Source organism: Symphalangus syndactylus, chromosome 2 (assembly GCF_028878055.3).
Source record: "Symphalangus syndactylus isolate Jambi chromosome 2, NHGRI_mSymSyn1-v2.1_pri, whole genome shotgun sequence".
NCBI lineage: Eukaryota > Metazoa > Chordata > Mammalia > Primates > Hylobatidae > Symphalangus > Symphalangus syndactylus.
This window is the reverse complement of record NC_072424.2, coordinates 141,628,443-141,651,015: the sequence shown is the minus strand read 5'-3', so window position 1 is coordinate 141,651,015 and position 22,573 is coordinate 141,628,443. Positions and strand designations below refer to the sequence as shown.

General features: G+C 42.7%; 1 long non-coding RNA gene across 1 annotated transcript in view; it reads left to right on the top strand.

Moving 5' to 3' along the window:
• Nucleotides 1-6,262: 6,262 nt before the first annotated feature.
• The window catches only part of LOC129476383 (uncharacterized), a 59,608-nt gene continuing 43,297 nt past the window's right edge, over nt 6,263-22,573 (top strand). Inside the window, exon 1 of the long non-coding RNA XR_008654918.2 lies at nt 6,263-6,529. This is a non-coding gene — a long non-coding RNA (uncharacterized lncRNA). The remainder of the gene's footprint in view (nt 6,530-22,573) is intronic.

Sequence of the window (22,573 nt, the reverse complement as noted above, 5' to 3'; positions counted from 1 at the left end):
GGGTACTAATGTAATTACTAGTTTTCATTTATCAGCCACAGTTCTTTTTGTCGCTTCTGCTATTTAAAGTTACTGTTCACATACTGTGGCTAATTCCCTTTGTTAAATTTCACAGTGGATGCAGCTTCCTGGATATTTGTTATTGCAGTCCTATGGATGTAGGCTTCTCAGATAAAGGAAAAGCTGGGTGCATCCATCTGTGGGCAAATTAAAAATGAGTTTAACCCCCTGGCTTCCATGTCTCTTTCCCCTTTGGCAAAATGTGTCCCATGCTTCTGAGTGACAAGACATAAAATCGGAGTAACATATATGTTTCATTTTTAATGGAATTTGGTAGAACATCAGAAGCAACTGCTTCTCTATGACCCTGCATTAATACAAAGAGACCACCTGGGGAGGAGGGGGAGGGGCCATGGCTGGAGCAGAGGATTATGGAGTTGGAAGAAGAAGAGAAAAACAGTGAAATACTTTTGAAGTTGGAAGGGGAAAAGTCTATTTTCATTATTTAAGGTCTATTTCCTAACAAATGATTAGTTCATTTGCAGCTGGGTTGGAGTTTTCTGAATCATGGTTATACCAGCTCCTTATACAGAGAATCAAGGAGAGAGAAAAGTGGGAAAAGTGGAAGATTGTTTAGGGGGAGGAAAGAATTTTTCTCCATTTGCCTACTTTTCACAGTATTGCCACTAATTGGAGTCTGTTCTTAGAACAAACAGTGCATATTTAGTTTCCTCTTATTTTTTTCTCCCATTGTAATTTTCAGAGAGAGAGAGAGAGAGGGAGAGAGAAGGAGAATAAGAAAACAAGCAACCCTTTCTGTTCCTATCAATCTAATTCTGAAAACATAGAAAAGGAAAGATTTAACACCCATAATAATGGATTTTGCTTTGCCACTGGGGATTCTAACATTTATTTATTCATTCAACAAATATTTATTGAATGCACCAGGCTCTATTTTATAATAGATTCTGGGGTAAAGGAACGGAAATTCAGGGCAGGTCGCAGCTGCCCAGGAACCATTGTCCTCTGCAGGAAGGCTGTCATAAACCAGAAAAAAAAACAATGCCTAGGAAGGGGACAAAGCAGGGCAGCTAGAGACAAAACCTGGTGACTGCCCAGGGAAAGCATCTTGGGAGATGGCCTTTGACTTGAGGCCCCAGTGATGTGAAGGACCCGGCTGAGAGAAGAGCAAATACTGAGACTCCCGGCCAGGATGTGCAGCAAGTGCTGGAGGAACCCAAGGAAACCAAGGTAGTGACCTGTGGTGCAGGAGAGCCTGCAGGTGGAGGAGGGGGGCCTGCAGGTGGAGGAGAGGAGCCTGCAGGTGGAGGAGAGGGCCTGCGGGTGGAGGAGGGGGGCCTGCAGGTGGAGGAGAGGAGCCTGCAGGTGGAGGAGAGGAGCCTGCAGGTGGAGGAGAGGAGCCTGCAGGTGGAGGAGGGGGCCTGCAGGTGGAGGAGAGGGACCTGCGGGTGGAGGAGGGGGCCTGAGGGTGGAGGAGGGGGGCCTGCGGGTGGAGGAGGGGGGCCTGAGGGTGGAGGAGGGGGGCCTGCGGGTGGAGGAGGGGGGCCGGCAGGTGGAGGAGGGGGGCCGGCAGGTGGAGGAGGGGGGCCTGCAGGTGGAGGAGAGGAGCCTGCAGGTGGAGGAGGGGGCCTGCAAGTGGAGGAGGGGGCCTGCAGGTGGAGGAGGGGGGCCTGCAGGTGGAGGAGGGGGGCCTGCAGGTGGAGGAGAGGAGCCTGCAGGTGGAGGAGGGGGCCTGCAGGTGGAGGAGAGAGTCCAGTCCACACGCCTGGGATGAGCCAAAGTCCAGTTGGAAGCCTGCGGAGGGCTCTATTTAGTCATATATTTCTGGTTTTAAAAACACAATTGATGCTAAACACACTCAAAGGTGCAGCGAATGGCACCACAAGTAACCAAGAGGCATTGCCAAGCTCCCACACTCCTGAACCTCCCCTTTCATCCACATCCCACCCAGTCCTCCCCAGCCCACCCAGATTTTAATGCAAACTCCAAATATGGTTTCATTTCACCCATAAATAATTCTGCATGTATCAGGTGGGAACATTGAAGAATATTTTAAGAACAACAAATTAACGTGATCCAATATTGTATCAGTGTTTAAAGGTTGATGTGTGTATAATTTTTGTTTCAGTTTGTTTGAATCAGGATCTTAATAAATTTCATATATTAAAACTAGTGGGTATTTGGCATAAGTCTCTTTTGATCCATAGGTTTCCTTTCATTGGAGGTTTAAAGTAAGGGAATATCATGATTTGTGACACTTTTTTAAACACCACTGTAGCTCTGTGTGGAGACCAGGGAGCAGGGGACAGGTGGACTGAGCAGGAGCCCGTAGGAGGCCGTTGCAGTGGTCCAGGCTGGGGGTGAAGGGGGTCTGGGACCACAGGAGAAGGAAGGAATTGGAATGAATATAGGACTTGTTTGTTGACCATCTCATGTTCTAGTTAAAGCATACTGGGCTTATTTTTTAAGTCTAGCAAACTTAGAGTATGAATGTATACGTGTGTAAATAATAGACATCAACATATGAATCAAATCTGTGAAATTAATACACACATAGAAATGTAAGTATATTAGAGATAAAAATATGTACGCAGCATGCTTAGATAGCAATGAAGGAATATAGAAAAAGAGAGTTTCAAAAGTTACAAAAAATTATGCCCTTTGTTCATATGATCCCACACTCCCTGAAATAAGGTTAATCAAGTTGCCCAATTTTGATTTCCTCTCTAAACTGATGATTTCCCTTGAGATGTTCACGAATTATTTTAAAGCCACAGTATAGCCTAGAAGAAATTAGTTATTTATCCCCAAGAGACAATAGAGCACATGGCATTGCAAATAAGTTCTGTTGCTGAAGAAAACTTAAGAGATTAACTGGGAATGAATGAGACCCAAAATACTGCTTCTCATCAAAGTGCCCCGTGTTTGCCCAGGGGCTCTGGGCACACCGCACAGACTCCCCAGAGTATCTGGACCAGCACCGCCTGCTGCCCTGCGGCCAGATCTGCCCCAGCGAGTCAGGAGCGAGCCTGTTCTTTTCACTCTAATGGTTTTGCATCTGCTCTGGCCAAAATGTTTTTTCTGCCTTTCTTTCATCTGCACTATGTTGCCTAGCTTTCCTGCAGAGGCCCCAGTGTCACTCTGAGAACGATCACTCTCTCATTCTGTTTTGTGTTCCTTTTACCCATGGGCAGCTTTCTTTTTACACTCCGTGTCCCTATGAATGGAGCGTTTTGCAGCACCTGGAAGCCTCACTCCGAGAGTCGGCCTCTGCATTCACACAGTCCAGGGGTGGCGGATGACTGACGCAGATCACTCCAATGAGCCTCAAGTTGGCTTTTTATGCCTGGCTGTTGTTCAGACCTTTAAAAATGGGGAAGGGGAAATGAGAGGGAAAGAGGGAGAACAAAACAAAAATGACAGGAAAATGGCAGAACTTCCATTCATTATTACCATCATTTAGTATTAAATGTCAACCAAGTCTGAAGGGCTTTTGGGTGCATAAATAAACAGGCCAGCAAGTAGTTATTTTTATTCTATATGTATCTTGTGCTCCACACTCAACAGTGACATCAGCGTTCTTGCTTCACATCAGCTGTCCTTGCTCACGGTGCTCTCAAGGGTGTGAACTCGGCTGAAGATAAGGGTTTGTGACTGCCGTTCCTGTCATGCCGAGCTCGCTTACAGTACGTCCCCTGGCTCAGCAGCTCCACATAGGACCGATGCAGCTCGCAGCTACATTTTCAAGTGTGTTGATGCACATTCCCTTGGGTGTGGACTTTGGATTAGTGTCATTGTCACAGGCGCTAGACAAACACAACATCCATCCTCATGCTAAGCTGTTTGTCTTGTTTTGCACTCCTTTGAGGAGTTTCCAGGCTCTGTCTACACAGCGCCAAATATCTAGATCAGAGTTGAAAAATGTAATTTAAAACCCCAGTGTTTGTGTTGCAAGGAAAAAGCCCGGAGTTTTTTATATTTGGATAAATTAGAGAGAGAGAAAAACTTTGCCCTCAATTCTATCAGAATGGTATACTTGAAGATGCTGAAAATATGCTGAGTTGAATCAAACGGTTATTGATACGATCCATTGCACTCCCCAGTATAATGTGTAGATCAATAACTCAACACAGATTCTGTTCTTCATGGTCTTCTCTATAGTGTTGCTTCAAATAGCATGACCTTTCATATTCTCAGGATAAATTTTCTATAAACTTAAAGCGTCACCATTTCCTATAGGCAAAGTAGGGTAATTAATAATTACTATTCTGAATGATAAGCATTTTGCTGGCATGCCAGCTACTGAGCTAAGCTTTTAAGGAGTTAGCTCACTTAATCCCTTCAATGAGCATTATGGTATCTCCATTAAATATATGAGGCATCTGAGACTCAGAAAGTTCAAATAACTTGTCCAAAGTCACTCAGCTGAATTATCAAAGCATGACTCACACACAGCCTATATTCTCACATCATACTCTCTTCTGGAAAAGTTGGACTCACTTTAGTCCAAGTAGTCCTGGTTCTATTTTATGGTTATTAAAGCTGCGTGTGTTTGCAACCCCCAGTCCCACCTCCCCGTGTGTGGTGTGTGTGAGGATGTGATGGATAATTATTGTTTGGTTAGGCTCATTTCCTTTTGTTCAATTTCCAACTGCTATGTGTAATAGCATTTCCTTATTCTAGAGGGAAGCAGAAGCTCGGAAAGAACGCGAGGACAGCTCATTTGCAGTGCTTCCTGTTGAGGGAGCAGGAAGTGTGCAGGAGTTGTGAGGAAGTCTGCCAGAAAGAGATTCCTAGAGTTGAAAGTGGGGAACCATCAGGCCCAGCGTGGAGTCCAAAGCTGAGCTTAGAAGCCCATAGGAAATAGATGCCTAAACTTCCAAGTTTCCCTTCCTGCAATTCTATCAACAGAGACTGCAAATATACGACAGGCTGAATTCTAGAAGAACCTGTGCTTATAAAAGCCTCAGAGCCTAACCATACCATGCAACAGCACAAGGCCAGCCCATAGCAGGTACAGAGAAACCAGCAGAAGGGGGCAAGAGTGAGTCAAAGGAACTCACCACTGTTTCTAGACTCCCGGAGTGTTGCCCATGAGACTTTTCTCTTTACAGTAAAGTAATTGAGAACAAGGGACCAGATGTCAGTTTGATTAGAGAAAGAGAGGTAGGGCAGAATGATATAGGACATTACGCAAGTAAAGTAGAAAATAAAAGTTTATGCAGGATATGAAACAGCAAGAGATCTATAAAGGAAGCTAAAATCCAACTTGCAGGAATCTGTGTTAGTGAGTGAACGGTAAGTGTCGGTTATTCAAAGATCAGCCTCGTGAATGCCTGCCTAATGAATACTGGGCTGGAAGACATTCCCTCAGGGCCTCCTTGACTAGAACGTAACTGGATGTTTCCATACTGACCAGCACAGACTAACTCAGAGTAGAGCAGACGAGGACCCACCACACTAGAGCGTTCATCAGTGACCCCTTTCTCCTATGCATCTGCCCTGCTTTGCTTGTGCTCATTTGCATATCCACACACGCAACAAATATGCATTGACCACCAGCTCTGTGCCAGGCACTGAGGTTGATGAGGATGTGTTGGTGAATAAAACACATGGCTTCTGGAGCTGACCATCCTGCAGAAGGATTTAAGCACACTTTCTAAAATCTAAAACAAAACAGCAGCAACAGGCTGGGTGCAGTGGCTCACGCCTGTAATCCCAGCACTTTGGGAGGCCGAGGCGGGTGGATCACAAGGTCAGGAGATCGAGACCATCCTGGCTAACATGGTGAAACCCCGACTCTACTAAAAATACAAAAAATTAGCTGGGCGTGGTGGCGGGCGCCTGTAGTCCCAGCTACTCGGGAGGCCGAGGCAGGAGAATGGCGTGAACCCAGGAGGCAGAGTTTGCAGTGAGCCAAGATCACACCACTGCACTCCAGCCTGGGTGACAGAGTGAGACTCCATCTCAAGAAAAAAAAAAAAAAAAAAAAGGAGAGAGTTGGAGAATGCCACCTGAGCCTGAAGATAGTCATCTGCAAGTCAAAGAGAGGGGCCTGGAGCCAGTCCTTCTTCACAACCCCGCTGACACCTTGATTTCTTCAGTTCTAGCCTCCATGACTGTGGGGACAAAAAAAAAAAAAACTGCAACAACAGAAACTCCAGCCTCCCTGGATTCCATAATCCCCTCTAATTAATATGATATTGCTTGGCTACTGATATGGTTTGGCTGTTTCCCCACACAAATCTCATCCTGAATTGTAGTTCCCATAATTCCCATATATCGTGGGAGGGACCAGGTGGAGACAATTGAACCATGGGGCAGTTCCCCCATCCTGTTCTCATGATAGTGAGTCAGCTATCACAAGAGCTGACGGTTTGATAAGGGGCTTCCCCCTTTGCTGGGCTCTCATTCTTCTCCTCCCTGCCACCACGTGAAGAAGGATGTGTGTGCTTCCCCTTCCACCATGATCATAAGTTTCCTGAGGCTTCCTCAGCCGGGCTGAACTGTGAGTCAATTAAACCTCTTTTCTTTATAAATTACCCAGTCTTGGGTATGTCTTTATTAGCAGCATGAGAACAGACTAATACAGCTACTCTTCTCAAAAGTGTTGCTTTTGAGAAGGAACACTTCTCAAAAGAGTCATTTACACTTTCTGGGTCTAGTTATTGCCGTTTGTCAACTTCCTGCCTCTCTGAACCTGACCCTCAGGATCTGCCTTTGTGACAAGATCACCAATGACAGCCAAGGCCTTCAAGTGATGCTTTCCAGGCCTCCACTTATTTGGTCCCCCTAGAACATTTTGCACTGTTGCCCACTCTTTTATTCTTTGGACGCCTTCTTCCCTGGTTTTCCTGAACACCATGATCTCCTGGTTGTCCTCCTACTTTTTTCTCACCTTCATCAACAGGATTTGCTTTCACCATCTATTTATTTCTTTCTGGGGAGGAGGTAGAACATTTTATTTTTTTTTTTTGCTTTCCTGGAGGGTTTCATCTGAACCTTTTCTTTTCTTGCTTTTGGAGATGTATACACACTTTTGGCTTTAATTACTCTTTATTTGCTCGTGGCTGCTATTTTTCTATGCAGAGCTTCAGCTCAGTATATCTAAACGCCTACTAGAATTCCCCATTAGAAATACCACCAGCATCTCACACTTGGCAGGCTGCAAACCAAACTCATGATGTCCTCCACTCTGCTGCGTCCATCTCCCTGCTTGGCATCATCACCCACCTATTTATCTCCTGGTGAGCCAGAGTCATCCTCAAGCCTTCCTCCTCCTTCACTCCCACATCCAATAAACTATCAAGCACTGTCTTTTCTACTTTTTGAATTATCTCTAAGATCCGTCACCTTTTCCAAGCCTGCAATCAGGAAGTGCGTGGTACATAAAAGGCATGGAATTGATGACTATTGAGTAATCTTATTTGAGAAATGGATGAACACATGACTAAGATCAGACCCCAACAGGTCAAGAATTCCAGCTCAATGCACAATGAGGTCACACAGTCCTGCACCCTGAGGCCATGGCCAAGTGATTCAGTTCCGGTCTCCACATGGTCTTGGGCACACACAAAACCACTTTCAGAACAGATGAGAACATATTTTCTCCTGTGCTGAAACTCTGCTGAGGCTCTGAATGTATCCTAACTTATGGATGATCACAAATTACAAATATTTTGAATCTACATTCATGTAAATTTAAGTCAGTCAGAATAACATATGGTTTTTCTCTATTCTTCATTTCATCCTTTTTCCATTTGATAAACCCACTTTGTAGAGCTTGCCTCCATCAACTGCCAACAACCAAATTTCCAGTTTATGACACTCTGAGTCTCTTCCTCAATTCTGTTCTTTCTTCTTCAAGGACTATCTGTTGGCCATTTTAGTACTAAGTCCATTATCATCTGAAATAGGCCAAGACCAAGAGATTAAATGTATATAAATTGTGTGTGTATGCACAAACACACATACACACATATCTATTCCAAGGCTGCTATTTTTGCAACTTCATAGTATCAGTAATTCTAGAAAAAGATTTTCCTGAGGAAGAAAGCAGAATTGAAAATGCTGAACATTTTTTATGAGTAGCATAACTATTATTAAGAACTCATAGAAGCTCAGTTGGTTTCTATGACTGAATTCAAAGGCAGAAAGATAAACAAAAGAGAAAATCAGCCAAGCTCTTTAAAACCAAGAAAGAAGACTAAAAAGATACGAAATCTTGAAAGCAGATGGAGAAAGTAAAAAAAAAAAAAAAAAAAACCATTGATAATAGGAGGCAAAACTCTAGACTATCCAAGAAGAAAAAAACATAGATATAGCACCAAAACAACAAAAGCTATTATAATATTACCTTGTGGGTAAAACCAACCAATTTTAATAGCATTTTCTTGTTAATAATCCCTCCCACAAGAGACACAAAGCAAGATGTGCTTCTTGGTAGAGTTTGTAAATTTTAATTTTTTTTCCCATTCTTCTCTGAAGACCTTTATCCCTTGCTGTTAAATAAGTGAACATAAATAGGTTCATTTATATTGGTGTAAGGAGTCTCCAAGACAAATGTGATGATCTGCATCAAATTTAAAAGAAAAATTAGCAGTAACAAAAAGCCAGCATATTCTGAAAAATTTTGGTACATGTACTAATGTAGTTATGGGCATACATTGTATGAAGTATCATATATGTTAATGTATAAGCATGGCTGGGATTTCCAAATTAAAAATTATTTGGATCTCTCTGTTAGGTAAGTGCTCCAATTTAGAAAAAGAAATTCTGCAGAAAACGCTAAGGATAGAGTAGAATTTGACCTTGAGTCTGACGATACTGTGGCTGGAGCGTCAGCCACCTGTCCTTTCTGTGCTGTTGACCACATGCCATGAACACCCATGTGCCATTTCACACACACAAACACACACCAGTAAAAGCCTCAAAATATGATGAGCTAGAGTGGGCATTGAAAGATAATTGATGAAGGAAAAAGAAAAAGGATTCCCCCTTGGTGTGGTCATTATTCATTGATCTTTCTATTTTTATGAGAGGGAAATGAATCAGTTACTATTTCAATCTGAAGGGATTTCAAAGTTTAACCCTTCTTTAGTTTCACACATTGACCATCTCCACTGAAATTCAATAGGGAGTTTGGAGAGCTGTGTATTCATAGTTTCTCATTCGCCTGGATTTCTGAAGTTGATTTAACTGTTAAAGGATCACTTCTTGATTAGTTTGCAGTTATCCTGAAAGTACTTCTCTTAAAGCATGGTTATGTTAATTCTGTCTTTTGTCCTGCTGTAGAGTTGTAGCCCTGCACCAAATGTAAAGAAAGTATTTGTCTAGGTTGAAACTTCTCCACTGTTCAGGATCATAAGTGATGTAGACTATAATGAATTAATAATTCTGCTGGATTCTTTGGTAGCAAGGCCATCATACAGTTGGTGATAGATCAATAGATAGATATAGATAGATAGATAATATATACATTCTTCATATCATACATAATATTACAGAATATATATATTATTGATTTTTTCACTGTAACAGCCATGGTTTAACATCAATCCAATTACTTATTTGGTCAATCCCATAACAGATCTAAAACAGTTTTAGACTTGATTTGCCTATACCACCATAAAAAGTAAACTATTGAAAAGAGTTTAGGTATATAGTCAACATTCTATTCATAAGTTACTTGACTATCTCCTCCCCAACCATTGTGTTATTCATCTTAAAAGCAGTTGCATTAATTTGCTTCCGTTTCAATTCTATTTCCTCATTATTCTTGTTTCCATTTTAATTTTTTGAATATGAAGAATATTAACATACCTTCAAATCTCAGCTATACAAAAAGGTAGTCTCTTCCTGTATCTCTTCAGCCCTACTTGTCCCTCTCAATATAGGTAACAAACTTCATTGTTCTCTGGCTTATCCATGACATTTTAATGCTCGAACAGATAATCAGATTGATGTCACTTATTATCTCCTCTTCTTTCTTACACTTTGTGTTTTCACTAACAAAACAAAAGGAAATCATCCCTTCTCTATTCTTAGAGGTCTATCATTTTTTTCCCAGTTCACATCACTCCATTGTGTAGATACAGCATAGTTTATAAAATCCATCTCTTATGTATAGTACCTCCCCTTATCCTCAGGGGATTCATTTCAAGACCGCCAGTGGATGCCTGAAACCGTGGATAGTACCCAATTATATATGCACTATGTTTTTTCCTATACATGCATACCTATGACAAACTTTAATTTATAAATTAAGCGCAAGAAGAGATTAACAATAATTATAAAACAGAACAATTATAACAATTAATAATTTCCTGGATAGAAGATTCATTCTAGTCTGAATTGACAAGCATCACTACTCTTGTGCTTTGGGACCGTTATTAAGTAAAATAGGGGTTACTAAAACACAAGCACTGTGACACCACGACAGTCGTTCTGATAACAGAGATGGCTACTAAGTGGCTAGCAGGTAGCTTAAACAGTGTGCAGACACTGGACAAAGGGATGATTCACCTGCCGGGTAGGACAAAGCAGGAGAGTGCATGATTTCATCAGCAACTCAAAATGGAGCACAAATAAAACGTAAGGATTATTTCTGGAATTTTCCATTTAATATCTTTGGATCACTATTGACCACGGATAACTGAAAATGCAGACAATGAAACCATCCATAAGAAGGGAGTACTGTATAGACATTTAGGTAGTTGCTAAATTTTATAATGTGAATATGGCTGCAGTGAATAATCATATGCCTTCTTTTTGTATTATTTGAAATATATTTTCAGAGTAAATTTCTGGAAGTGTGATTTCTGGGTTGAAGAACAAATGTATATGTAGCTGTTTTTAGAATTGCCAAATTCCCCTCCATAGGAATTATATTAGATCGATGCAAAAGTAATTGTGGTTTTTGCCATTAAACGTAATGACAACAACCGGGCGTGGTGGCAGGCACCTGTAGTCCCGGCTACTCGGGAGGCTGAGGCAGGAGAATGGCGTGAACCCGGGAGGTGGAGCTTGCAGTGAGCCAAGATCGCGCCACTGCACTCCAGCCTGGGCGACAGAGCAAGACTCCGTCTCAAAAAAAAAAAAAAAAAAAAGTAATGGCAAAACTGCAATTACCGTTTTACGTTAAAAGGCAAAAACCGCAATTACTTTTGCACCAACCATTTTAAATTCCTGCTAGCAATGCATGTTATCAGACAGTTTTGTCAGCAGCGTGAATTGTCAAGCTTTCATATTTTCTCCCAACGGATGGGTAAGAAATGGTCCTTCTGTACAGTTTTTGTTGTTGGCGGTGGTGGTGGTGGTGGTGGTGGTTGTGGTTTTTGAGACAGAGTCTCGCTCTGTCACCCAGGCTGGAGTGCAGTGGCGCAATCTCGGCTCACCGCAAGCTCCGCCTCCTGGGTTCACGCCATTCTCCTGCCTCAGCCTCCCGAGTAGCTGGGACTACAGACGCCCGCCACCACGCCCGGCTAATTTTTTTTTGTATTTTAGTAGAGACAGGGTTTCACCATGTAAGCCAGGATGGTCTGGATCTCCTGACCTCGTGGTCCACCCGCCTCCGCCTCCCAAAGTGCTGGGATTACACGCGTGAGCCACCTGGCCTGACCCTTCTGCACAGTTTTAATCAACATTTCTCCTATTATGAGCGAAGTTAGACCTCTTTAACATGGAAGTGCCATTTTAATATCTATTCTGTGGATTTTCCATTCATGAATGACTTGTTCCACTTTTCTATACGATTTTTTGTCCTTTTTCCCCAATATACCCAAGTTCTTTGTATAATAGGTACATAGCCCTTCATCTGTGCTCTTTCCCAGTTCGTCATTTGCCTGTTGACCTAGTATATGGTGCTTTTTTCCATGCAAATAGTTTGTTTTAATGTAAGCAAACATCAATCTTTTCATTTATGACACCTGGATTTTGAATTGTTAGAAATCTTTTCTTACATGAAGGATAGAAATGAATCTAATTTTATCTTTTCTCAATAACTGTCCAGTTACTCTGATATCACTTATTTTATTTATCAGAAAGTCCATTTTTGTCCCAGTGATTGGATTATGTGCCTCTATATTACACTCATACGCACCATTTGTTCTACACCATTTGCTCGTCCTTTTGGAAATATGTCCATGCTGCTTTAATTATAGAAGGTTTAGAGTATCTCTTTTTTTAATTTCCAACTTTTAGGCTCAGGGGGCATGTGCACAAGCGTGTTACAGAGTTAAATTGCATGTTTAGTGTACAGATTATTTCAGCACCCAGGTAATGAGCCACGGTACCTGATAGGTAATTTTTCAATTTTCACACTCCTTCCACCTTACAATCTTAATACATGCTACCTCTTCCTTTTCAAGGTCTTTTTTGTGAACCTGAGTATCAACTTGTTTAGCCTGGTGAGTGTGTGGGTGTGTGTGTAACTGAGAATGCATAATATTTGGAAATTAACATGCGAAGGATTGTTGTGTTTATAATACTGAAACATCATCAACTCCTATTGGGGCTTTCTGGGGTGTTTTACGGTTTTCCTGAGATAGATTCTAAATAATACTTTTATACTTCTATGTAGTTTATCCTTTATTACTATTGTAATTGTGACTTTATCATTTATTATATCTTTTAGTTGGTTATGTATATAAAGGCTATTGATTATTGCATGCTAATTTTATATTCTGCTAGTTGATTAATGTTTTCACTTAAGTTTGTCTTATCATTAATTCTCTGGAATTCGCCAGGTATACTATCATGTCACTTGCAAAAGATAGTTTATTTATTTTCACCAATTATTTTGCCTTCGATTCTGTAATCTAGTTACATGATGATAATAGGAATCCTTGCCTTGTTTCTAACCTTAACTGGAATATGTCTAGTGTTTCCTAATTGGAATGATTCTGGAATTAGGACTGGGATATATATATATATATATATATATATATATATATATATATATAAAATATTATATTATATATAGGAATATATATGTGCATATCTCAATCCTAATTTCAGAATCTTAATTTCGTACTTTAATTTCTTTCTTAATCTTTTATGAAAATAATACGTTTTGTCATATTAGGGATTTGCATTTTGACTTTTTTCTAGAGATTCTATTAAAAATGAAGTTAAATTTTGTCAAAGGCTATTTTTTGCATATCTGGAGATAGTTATATCATTTTTCTCCTTAGATTTAATTGTGTGGTAAAATATACTAATAAGATTTTGTAATATTGAACTGTTTTTGAATTCTGATATAAAATTACTCATGGTCATGGTGAATTATTTTGGAGTTTTAAATCAGTATTAATAGTGAAATTGATCTCTAACTTCCTTTGTTGTGCTGTTTTTATTAAGCTCAGCTATCAATCTCATCCATTCTTCATAAAAGGAACTGGAAAGTTCCTCTTCGTTTTCTATATTTTAAAACAAGGTATGTAGTGGGGCCCGCGAGCCTCTACAGACTGTTTGGTATGGTGTTTTATTAAAGAGCAGTGCTTAATATATTTTTCTATGCCTTCTATGGAAACTGATCAAGCTTTCAGTTTACTAAGGTGAATTTTGGTAAACTATATTTTATTAATAAATTACCCACTTCACAGCTTGCAGTATAGCTCAGAGGTAAGACATCTGACTGCAGAAATTACCCACTTCATCAGTCTTTATAAATGTATTGGCATAAAAGTAGTCTAAAATTTTAAAAGGTTTTTTTCCTGTGTGGATAGTCATTTACTCCTTGTTATATTTTATTTTTTAAAGTTTTGCCCCCTTTTTTTTATTAAATTACCTAGAGTTTTTTGTTCATTATTATTTCAAAAGTTATTTAATGCAGTCTGTTTCTGTTTTTATCACATTTCTCTATTATTAAATCTTTTGTTTTTCTTTGTTGTTTTCTTCCTTTTTTTTACTTGGGATTACAACTCATTTTTTTCTCATTCTTTTATTTTTATTGACATGGATGCTAGGGCATAGATTTTCTATTATTGCTGCTTTAAATGTAACTCATAGATTTTTTTATTACAGTGTTTTTATTATTATTTTTTATTTCTTGAATTATAATTTTAAATATTAGCTCTACTACATTTTTTTCTTCAGAGATTTCAATCACACACACACACACACACACACACTCATACACATATTGTATTAGGATTCTCCAGAGAAAAGAAAAACAATAGGACACATGGAAATTTGTTTGAAGGAAGTAGATTGCACGATTGTGACGCTGACATGAGAAAAATGTGCAAAGCGGACCAACAGGTGGGAACTCACCAAGAGCTGATGCTGCAAACTTGAGGCACAATTTATTCTTTTCTGGGAAACCTCAGGTTTTTCTCTTACTTCCTCAACTGATTAGGTGAGGCTCACCACCTTATCCAGAGTTATTTTCTTTTTTTTTCAATTTCTTAATCATAATTTTATTATATATTTTATATTACATATTATACATTATATATTAAGTGTATTTATTATATAATTAATGTATTTAGTAACTATGATAATTATTTCTTTTTTTTATTATTATACTTTAGGTTTTAGGGTACATGTGCACAATGTGCAGGTTTGTTACATATGTATCCATGTGTCATGTTGATTTCCTGCACCCATTAACTCGTCATTTAGCATTAGGTATATCTCCTAATGCTGTCCCTCCCCCTCCCCCCAACCCACAACAGTCCCCAGAGTGTGATGTTCCCCTTCCTGTGTCCATGAGTTCTCATTGTTCAATTCCCACCTATGAGTGAGAACATGCGGTGTTTGGTTTTTTGTCCTTGCGATAGTTTACTGAGAATGATGTTTTCCAGTTTCATCCATGTCCCTACAAAGGACATGAACTCATCATTTTTTATGGCTGCATAGTATTCCATGGTGTATATGTGCCACATTTTCTTAATCCAGTCTATCGTTGTTGGACATTTGGGTTGGTTCCAACTCTTTGCTATTGTGAATAGTGCCGCAATAAACATACGTGTGCATGTGTCTTTATAGCAGCATGATTTATAGTCCTTTGGGTATATACCCAGTAATGGGATGGCTGGGTCAAATGGTATTTCTAGTTCTAGATCCCTGAGGAATCGCCACACTGACTTCCACGACGGTTGAACTAGTTTACAGTCCCACCAACAGTGTAAAAGTGTTCCTATTTCTCCACATCCTCTCCAGCACCTGTTGTTTCCTGATTTTTTAATGATGGCCATTCTAACTGGTGTGAGATGGTATCTCACTGTGGTTTTGATTTGCATTTCTCTGATGGCCAGTGATGATGAGCATTTCTTCATGTGTTTTTTGGCTGCATAAATGTCTTCTTTTGAGAAGTGTCTGTTCATGTCCTTTGCCCACTTTTTGATGGGGTTGTTTGTTTTTTTCTTGTAAATTTGTTTGAGTTCATTGTAGATTCTGAATATTAGCCCTTTGTCAGATGAGTAGGTTGCAAAAATTTTCTCCCATTCTGTAGAAAGTCAATTGATTATAGATGTTAACTTACATCTACAAAAACACCTTCACAGCAAAACCTGGGTTAGTGTTTAAGTGACTGGTTTCTACAGCCTCACCAAGTCAAAACATAAAAGTAACCAGCACACATGTTGCATCTTTCTTCTCCGACATTTCAACCATTTTCTCTTTCACTCTTTTTATTGATTTTCTTTATATCTTTATGTTATCCTCTCGAATGTGTTTCTTAATTTTTCCATGACCCTTAGTAAGCTTTTATTTGAGTCTATTCTTCTTTGGTCATCTTTGGTAATTTAGCCTTCATTTCCTTTAAGATTCTAACATTTTACTCTCTTTTCTGTCCTTGCATTTCCTTAACTCTTCTTTTATTTTTTTGTTCTGTTTCCTGCCTCTATTTCTATTTTTACATTTTCGATCTAAAGTATTTCCTTATCTTCAAATTCTTTTTTGTGTCTATTTAATTCAGTTTTGATACTTCTGTGACAATTTTCTTCTGTTTCATGCTTGATTTTTTTTCACAGCTTCTATCTGTTGATTCCCATTTTCTATTTTCTTATTATAGTTTCCCGTGAATGTGGTCCGCATTTTCTCTTCCTGTTCATTTCATGGGTGTGATTTCTAACATGAGAGTGCACTTTTTGGTACATCTGTCTTCTTTGGTTTGGTTTCCTTAGTGGATGGTGGTGGTGATGATGGAGGGAAGAGATTGTTTGCTGTGTCTGCTATGCTGTCATCTCTCATCTCTGTAGGTCCCCTCGGTTCCTCCCTTCTCTTTCGCGACATGTCCCTGGTCATTCCTTCTTTGCGCATCTTCTCCAGGAGGAGCCAACCTCTGGGGCTGCCTCTTCCCGCCTGACTCATGTTCAAAGTCCCTTCCAGGTGGCTGTTGCTCTGAACTACCAAGCCCTGAGCCATCCGTCACCAGTCCTTCAGCATCCAGGAATGGATTTTTCTTTTTGAGGCCAGATCATCTTTGCCTCATCTAAGGCACCCCCATCCTGTCTTTTTTTTTTTTTTTCCACAAAGTCACACAAACCTTGCCGACCCCTTGCCCAGAAGCTCCAGTGGTGGTGACAGGGGCTCAGCTGAAATTTGGTCTCTTTCTCTGTGTTGAAGTAATCTTGCAGATTGTGGTGTCCTCTGTCATCTAGTGAACTGCACGTGTGGCTCACAGGTGGTTTCACTGGTTTATTTTCGTGGGAAGGGTGGGAGGGTGTGCAGGAAGATGAGAAGTCAGGCCCGCACCATCCTCCCCCACACCCACGAGATTCCCCAATCCCTTTTTACTCATTTTTTTCTACTTCTCCCTCAACAAGAAGCCAAGGTTGTGAGAAACCTGAACGGGGACTTGAGTAACTGAGGATGCAGCGCTCTGCTGCAGAGGCAACAGGGCACCATGAACATTAGCCGGGCACATCCAAAATGGGAAAATATGACTATCTCTCAGGGTTGTCAGGAAGATTAACTGAAACAATAATCATGAAAGCCTGTGGCACACAGTGGGTTCTTAAGCCACCTGTCATCTCTGTAACCAGGCCCTAGAAATTGTCCTTCCGGGGTTGCTCAGGGGGTCAGTGACCCAGCCCCCCTTCACAGGGACTTGTTGGGGTGTGTCCTTAGAACCCACAAGGCAGGAAGTGAGCAAATTCTTAGTGTTCCCTTAGCTAAGAACTATCATGTAAAGAAGGTATTGGGCTCTCTGATACCTGGATACAGAATCACCTAATAATACACGTCGGCTTTGCCCACAAACGGGGGAGCGAAGACGAACCTCATAGCCTCACACTAATTCTGAGCACGTGATCAGCCTCGGCTGCCTGTTCGTCTGCTGAGGAGGAGAAGGAGGAGCAGCGTCTGAAACACGGGAAATGTCCGAAGCCATCTTTCCGCTCCAGGCACTTATGGGTCAGAGTGAAATCTTTCTCTTCTCTCCTCTACGTCAGTTTAGAGTCTCCTATTAAACAGAAAACATGTCGCGCTCATAGGAAAACTGCTTTCTTTCCTCCTTCCTCTGAATTTTATTCACCATCTTCCGCGACACAGGCACCCTCACCCCTGGCCCCCTGCCCACCTCAATCCTCAATGCTGGTCTCCGGTTGTCAATAGCAGCAACGACTGCGTCTTCATGAAAAAAGATGGATAAAATATTACCATAACCTCAGAGGCATGAGCAAAGCCCTTATTAGAATTCGGGACCTACAGCTGGAACTTCCAGCATGGGGCGGGAGATAAAGTTCACTATTGTTAGCTCACAAGTGGCTCCGACTTCCTGGCAACTGCAGTGAATTACTCAGTCATTTATGCAGGCCTTCAGAAACAGTCCACTGTTTCCCAACAAAAAAGGCATTCAGGAAGGGAGCGAAGGCTCCGCGGCCCTGGAGAGCCGGCTTTAGGGCAGCCACTGGCTGGGCGGCCTCCCAAGTCAATGGCCTCTGTGGGAAAGGCGGTGATGTCACCTCGAATGTATTTTCGGGGCTTTGCCCTGCTTTCTCCTGATCTCTCCCTCTCAGGCTGTTTCCCTGTTTTATTTTTCTCCTCTTTCTTTCTCTCCTCCCAGCTTCTTTGAGGGCATTATGACTTTTTTCCAAGTTTAGAGCTCAAATCCACTGAAGGCCTGCACGCAGCCCCATGACTGCCATGGCAACGCCGGGCCTGGTACACTTTATTTTTTTGCATAAAAAGTAGAGAAAGATTGAAAAGAGGGACAAGAATGAAAGGGGGAACGGAGCCAGTTTGGCCTGCGCGGGGCTGGTGTCTGCTGGGCAAGGACAGAAGCACACGGGGAACGGGACTCGTGAGGCCGGAGGAGCCAGCGGAGGGGCCTTTGAGAAACAAATTTGTGATCCTTCACAGTCAAAGCTTCCGAAAAAGCTCCGCGCTTCTGACGGATGACAAGAGAGGGAGGGCAACAAAGTTCTCACAAGAAATAAGGTCTCGCTTTTGAACATGTACCCAATTGCATAGTTTAGAGGAAGCTTTCAAAAATCTGTCTAGCCTCTCAAAAAGAAAGACAAAAAGAAGAAGAAGAAGAAAGGAGTGAAAAGTCTCAAAAGGACTTTTGACCTGTATAGAAAGAGAGCAGAAAACACGCTGACACATTTCCTGGAATGCCCAAGGTCCTTGAGCTCCCTATTGTTAAACAGCCTCAGTGGAAACTCGAAGGTGTCAGCTGTGTCAAATCAACTCCAAATAATCGATGACAAACAGAAAGAGACATTCATTACTGTACCTTCTTCCCCTAGAGAATATAACATTACCTTGAACTCCTGAAAGAAAATGAATGTCATGTCTCCGATATGTTTTGTGTCCATTCTATCAAAAAGCAGATTGCAAACAGTCTGAGAAAGCGGCTCCTGAAAAATGCAGAAAACTGCCCCCATGAAAGCCCGGGCCAGCAGGTGAGGTGACTTGGGCGTGCAGGCATGGATCGCGGTCTCCTGCTGCCCAGGGCTTTTCTTGTTAGCATCAGCATCTGATGGATGTGAGCCCCATCTAGTTCCTGGGCCCTGGGCCTTCTAATCCTGTCCTTGACCTCCTTCCCAAAAGTGTTATCAGCCATGGTCCAAGCTCCATGTTCTCCGTGTGGTTACACACAAATGCACGAGGCCAGGAGTCCTTGAAAAACTTAGACACTAATCACAGAAGACACAGTCCTCAAGAAGGGAATGGCAATGTTATTTCTACCAGCAGCAATGGCTGAGGCCAAGGAGTTGGAAAGAAGAGACAAAGAGGAAGGCGAAGGCAGGCTCCCGAGAGGACGTGGACTCCGAGGCAGGTCTGGAGATTGTTCATGGGCACGGAGTAATGGGAATGTCCCACGCTCAGGTGCAGGGTGACTGGGTGTTGAGCGGGCTGGACTCACTGACTGTCGCACTATCCAGAAAAGGCTTGGTGCTTCTCCCGTACATGAGCTGTGGGATCCCCACTCCTGGTCCTTGGATGGGGCAGATGCCATTACTTTCCAGTCATTAAATGTTAGGACTCTTTATTTAGTTTTCTTTCTCTCTCTCTTTCTCTCTCTTTCTTTCTTTTTTTGTTGGAGTTTCACTCTTGTTGCCCAGGTTGGAGTACAATGGCACGATCTCAGCTCACTGCAACTTCTGCCTCCTGGGTTCAAGCGATTCTCTTGCCTCAGCCTCCCAAGTGGCTGGGATTACAGGCATACGCCACCATACCTGGCTAATTTTGTATTTTCAGTAGAGACAGGGTTTCACCATGTTGACCAGGCTGGTCTCGAACTCCTGACCTCAAGTGATCCACCAACCTCAGCCTCCCAAAGTGCTAGGATTACAGGTGCCTTTAGTTTTCATATGGTAAAATTTCCACTCCAGTTTAGACATAAATTTCAGTCTCTCGAACGGTTCACATTATCCCGGAGTTTTGCCCAGAGGTCGTGTCATTGGTGGTTGGGGCACACTGATTTGGCAGTCAGGTGGCCATACACAGGGGCTCTTTCAGAGGCCCCTCTGGGATTTTTGGAGACCCCTTCAAGGGTGTCTATCCCACCTGATCTCCAGTCCAGGAAATGCACTCTCAGCAGACTCGTCTCTCGCCAGTGCTGCCTCTACCCAGCGGGGTACTGTAGCCCCCAGCCTGGGATCCTCCTTCTGGCAGGTGGTCCTCTTGGACACGGTCTCTCAAGAGGCCTCCACACCAGACATCTTCTGCAGTCTGCACTTGACCAAGAGATGCCCCACAACCTCATCCCCACAAGGTATCAGAATAGGCCACCCCCTGCCCCCCGCATCACCCCCTCTCTGTCTGCATAAGCCAGCCTCCCTCTTAAGCATTCTTGAGGTGAGACTGAGGAACCAATGCCTAATTCCGTGCATCCCGCTCTCTGGGGCACTGCTTTAGACTCACACATGCACTCTGCCACGGTGCCTCTGCTCTGGAGGACCCTAGAGGGGCCTAAGGATTCTGTAGTTGAGCAAGCTCTCCGGTGTATTGTGAGGGACCAGCCTCTTCTTGACGCCATTCCCACACTGTATGGTTATGTTCTCTTGCTGTCTCTTCCCACCCTCCCCTCTTGCATTCAGCTTGGACAGAATTGGAAAGAAAGAACATCCTGACTCCATACCTTATAGGAAAAAAGAGAAAACGCTCAGCTCACATTCACACCTTCAGATTCCCTGGCTGAGATTCCCCCTCCACACATCCAATTTTCCTTAGGGAGGGTATTCAGAATGATGCTCATGGAACCTTCCTTTCCCTGCTCCATTTGTGACAGGCTCCCCTCTTTAGAATGTGGGAGTTTTTATTGTCTGTTGTTTTCAGCTCTAGGGCTTCAGCTGAAATTCTGAAACACAAGACTTCCACTTAAAGTGTGGTTTCTCTAGGATCACATCAGTTGTTAACCACATATAGAAGATGTCTTAACCCATACCCCAGTTCATTCCATGTGAACCATTTTCTTTTCCTAATAATCAGCTCAACTTTCTCCCTCCCTATGGTGGCTGGGTTTTTTTGTTTGTTTGTTTCTGTTTTTTTTTTTTTTTGCTTTGTTTTGTTTTTGTTTTTGTATTTGTTTTTTTGAGATGGAGTTTTGCTCTTATTGCCCAGGCTGGAGTGCAATGGCACGATCTCGGCTCACCGCAACCTCCACCTCCTGGGTTCAACTGATTCTCCTGCCTCAGGTGGCTGTTTTTTTTTTTTTTTTTCGTCTACCCATTACCTTTCCTTCTTGAGACAGTATCCGGATTTTCCTTTGGGGAACCGTGCCTCCTTCCACCTCAATCTATGGGGTTCGGTTGAGGGTTCCAGCCTCCAGGCTTGCCCATGTAATCCAAAGTGGTCAGCAGGCTCCCTAAATACATAACGGGCCCAGGAGCAGCCGTCATGTGGACCCACTTGGTCTGGTGTGGGTGGCTTTCTGGGCTTCCATGAGAGCTCCTGGGGACAGGCCCTATTATGTTGTTGTCAGCACTGGGGCTGGTGGATGTACTGGCAGCATGTCACCCTCCACCTGGGGCCAGAAGAAAGCCCACAAGAACACAAACAGAGAGGAGAGGGGGCAGACCCAGAAGAACTTTTCAGTCCCTGAATCATGAGGTTGTTGCGATTTTTGCCATTAAAAGTAAAGGGCTCCCTAAAGCTCCCTAAATACATAACAGGCCCAGGAGCAGCCATCATGTGGACCCAGTTGGTCCAGACCTAGTGGCTCTCTGGGCTTGCAGGAGAGCCCCTGGGGACAGACCCTGTTGTGGTATTGTCGTCACTGGGGCTAGTGGACGTCAATGTGGAGTGTACTGGCAGCATCGCACCCTCCACCTGGGGTGAGAAGAAAGCCCACAAGGACACAAACAGAGAGGAAAGAGGCGGGCCCAGAGGAGCTTTTCAGTCCCTGAATCAACCTGTGCCTGATCCACCCTTGGGCTTTTCAGAAACATGAACCAACAAATTCAAACCCCCCCAGTTTTGTTTTGTTTTTTTTGTCATAAAGTCAATTTTAGGCTTTAAAAGTAATTGCAAAATCCACAATTACTTTTGCACCAACCTGAGACAAATGAGAAACTTGGAGACAGATTCACGGAGAGAAGATGAAAAGAAAAGACACAGGGAGGAGAGGGCCATCCACAAGCCAGGGAGGACAGCCTGCCGCAGGGCCTGCCTCACCTCCCCCAGCAGGAAGCAGCCGCACTGATGACTTCATCCCAGGCGTCCAGTCTTCAGAGCTGTGAGGCAATGCATTTCCTGGACTGAGTGTTCTGTTATGGCAGCTGCAGAGAACTAATGCACATGCCTTCTTCTCTGGAAATCTGCTGCTTGGAGGACCTGGACTGACACAGATGGTGCCAAGAGTGACCTGACAAGGCAAGTGGGAAGCTGAGGTCCGGGAACCGGCTCAGTCCATGCCTGACAAGGAAGACCACATGCTGAGTGGAAGGTGGGGGGCGTGTGTAGTGCCTGGCACCAGGTGGCACCCCCGACTGAGTGTCTCACTGACAGGGACCTGAGGAACTGACTTGGGGAAGGGAAGATCTTTGCTTTTGTGATGACACCAACATTTGAAAGATGTGCAGGGGCCAGTGGAGTTGGCTGGCTTTTATTCTGTAAGGACGACCTGCAGATGGGCAATTAGAGGATGTGTGTGAGA